Source organism: Macadamia integrifolia, unplaced genomic scaffold (genome assembly GCF_013358625.1).
Source record: "Macadamia integrifolia cultivar HAES 741 unplaced genomic scaffold, SCU_Mint_v3 scaffold269, whole genome shotgun sequence".
NCBI classification, from domain to species: Eukaryota; Viridiplantae; Streptophyta; class Magnoliopsida; order Proteales; family Proteaceae; genus Macadamia; species Macadamia integrifolia.
Genome location: NW_024868889.1, coordinates 436,905 through 439,724, shown reverse-complemented (window position 1 = coordinate 439,724; position 2,820 = coordinate 436,905). Strand labels below are relative to the sequence as shown.

At 35.7% G+C, this 2,820-nt stretch overlaps 1 non-coding gene across 1 annotated transcript; it reads right to left on the bottom strand.

The window, feature by feature from the left end:
- Positions 1 to 2,339: 2,339 nt before the first annotated feature.
- On the bottom strand, positions 2,340 to 2,445 carry LOC122067065. The gene has a single exon (XR_006136569.1). It is a non-coding gene; the product is annotated as a small nucleolar RNA R71 (small nucleolar RNA).
- Positions 2,446 to 2,820: the final 375 nt, after the last annotated feature.

Genomic DNA, 2,820 nt, shown 5'->3' with positions numbered 1-2,820 from the left:
AATTTTGTTGAAGATTTCTTACTTTTCACTCATTTAAAGCACTAAGGGTATGGAGGGGATTTCCACATCAAATTAAAAGCAAGGAAAATTGTGGGAGGGGTTTCCTACGCAAGAAAGAAAAAAAAAAAAGAAGAAATAAATCTTATCCAAATCTTCTCTCTCCTCCACATCATCACCAAAAGATTGTCCAAATCACACAAAGCAAGAAGGAAAATCGTCCCTTGGAGGGAGAAAAATAAGAGACAAATAAATTAAAAAAAAGGAAAGAAAATAAGCAAAATAGGAAATTTATCCAAGTTTATTTATCTCTTCTCTCTCCTCCACCTTAGCACTTTTGGTCTCAAAAGATCTCACTATCAATTGTGGGTTTCTCCCTTTTAGGAAAGAGAAATTTGTTACCCTGCTTCTCCATTCCCTATAAATACAACTCATGTCAGAGTAGGGGGGACAATTCATTCTTCTTCTAGGGTTTTTTTTCAGTTGTTCTATCTCTTTCTCTAGCTCTAGTTCTAGGTTTATGCTTTAAACACTTTTGTAAGTTCTTTTTATTCAATTAATGCAAGCACTTTTGTTTTTGATTCAGTCTTTTATTTTTATTGTTTAAGCAATTCAAGTTGTAATTTTCATGTTCTAGTTCTAGGCTTAGTTCTAGGTGACAAGAACAAGCTATGAAGCATGTCTTTCAAGTTCAATTTATTTTTTCTTCAGATTTGTTTTCTCTAGTACTAGAAATTTCAGATTTGGTTTATTCCAGATCTGGTTTTTAGTACTGGTAGTATCTCAAATCGATCAAGTTTTCAGTTCAAGAGTTGAAGTTCAAGTAAATAGGCTCATTCAGTAGTCTTCTCTCCCCCCTCTCATTCTCTCTTCTGACTTCCCTTTCTTTCTTAATTTAGGATTTTAATTTTAGTCGTCACATTATTGCTATCCCTTTCCCCCAAGGTTCATGGCTAGTGTATGTGTTGGCTTTGCCCCTCCTAGCCATAGAACCATCAATTTATTGTTTTTATTTTAATTATCTCCCTTTTCCTAAAGCCAAGTAGAGTAACCCTTGTAAGAGTGACTCTTTGGTCAAGTAGGGAAGCTCATATTATGATGCATCCCTTGGGCTAAATAGAGAAACCTACTTGTGCGTCTCTTTCTAGCTTTATCCCCTTTCTTTTACTTTATTTTTATCTCAGCATTTTTTTCCTTTATTATTTTTTTTTTAATTGTGTGGGTTGTTTATTTTCAGTTATTTATTTATTTAATTTTAATTACGTGGCTTACTCTTTAAATTCTTAGATGAAGAATGGTTAGGACGTTATTTTAGATACATATGTTTAGGGCGGTAATTAGAATTAGATCACAACCATTAATCAGTTCACTTTCGCATTATTAAAAGAAAAAAAATAAAGTGGTTGCTCTCCTTGTGTTTGACCCGTAGCTGCACTGATCCGTACGCTTGCGGTTATATTTTAAAATTTCAAACAAGTTTTTGGCTCCGTTGTTAGGAGACAGTTCCATGTTATTTTTTGCTTTCTTTTGGTAAATCGAAGTGCTTTGTTTTTTTTTTTTTTTTCTTTTCTTTTATTGAATTCCTGAGAAGAACAACTTGCAATAATAGTTGTATCAATGGAGGTCGCCATGCTTCATAGTATGATAAAGGTAGGTTTCACCTTGTAGTAGTACCTCAAGAATTGACCTGAGCAACCCTAGATCCCTGCCGGTAAGCTCCCAAAAAGCCAAAAAAAAAAAAAAACTAAAAAATCATAAAAAATTTTTTTAAAAAAATCAAAAAATAATTAAAAAAAAGTTTTGCTATCCATTCTTTTGTGCTTGTCTTACTTTAGTTGTGGGTAGTTTTCTGTTGCATGAGTGTTAGGTGGGTACGTAATACTAAGAATCGGTTAGAAAGAAGAGATCCAACAAGTAGTGACCCTATACGTTTGCTCTCTTTAAAACCCTTCAATATGGAAGACCAACAGCAAAACCCTTCACCTAAATCTCTGAAAGATAGGTTCTACCTTGCTAGAACAGCCCAACCTTCCTGCATAGTTCTACCACAAGCCCAGGGCAATAATTTTGAACTCAAATCTCAATACATCACTATGTTGCCCCACTTCCATGGGTTGACCTCTGAGGATGTATACCTATTTCTAAGGGAATTTGAAGAGGTATGTGTTCTAATTAAGATCCAACAGCTTTCTGATGATGCTGTTAAGCTTAGGTTTATCACTTTTGCATTGAAAGACCAAGCTAAGAAGTGGTTGTATGGGTTACCCACAAATTTCATAACCTCATGGGAACAGTTCACAGTTGTCTTCCTTAAGAAGTTTTTCCCAACTCACAAGACCAATAAGCTTAGAGTGATATCCTTCAGTTTAGGCAAAAGCCTAGTGAGTCATTTTCCAAACTTATGGAGAGATTCAAGGATCTACTCCAAGAATGCCCTCACCATGGCCTAGACCTATGGCATTTATGTCAAATAATTTATTGAGGGTATTGATTACCCAACTAAACAAATGATAGAGTCTATGTGCCTTGAGGGATTCACATCCTTTACAGATGAAGGAAAGGCATGGGAATTCTTACTTGACTTAGCTGACAAAACCCGTGAGTGGGAATCAACCTAAGAGAGTGAAAGAACCATAGGAGGAAAAGGATATTTTGTGGATGGAATAGTAGCTAAGGAAGCCCATTTGGATAGCCTAATCAAGAGGATTGAGGCTATTGTTCCTAGAGAGCCATCATAAGTCAATTTGGTTAAGATTTGTGCTTGGTGCCAGTCCCCTGGACATGTCATAGAAGAATGCCCCAACACCTCTGGGGGCACTTCTA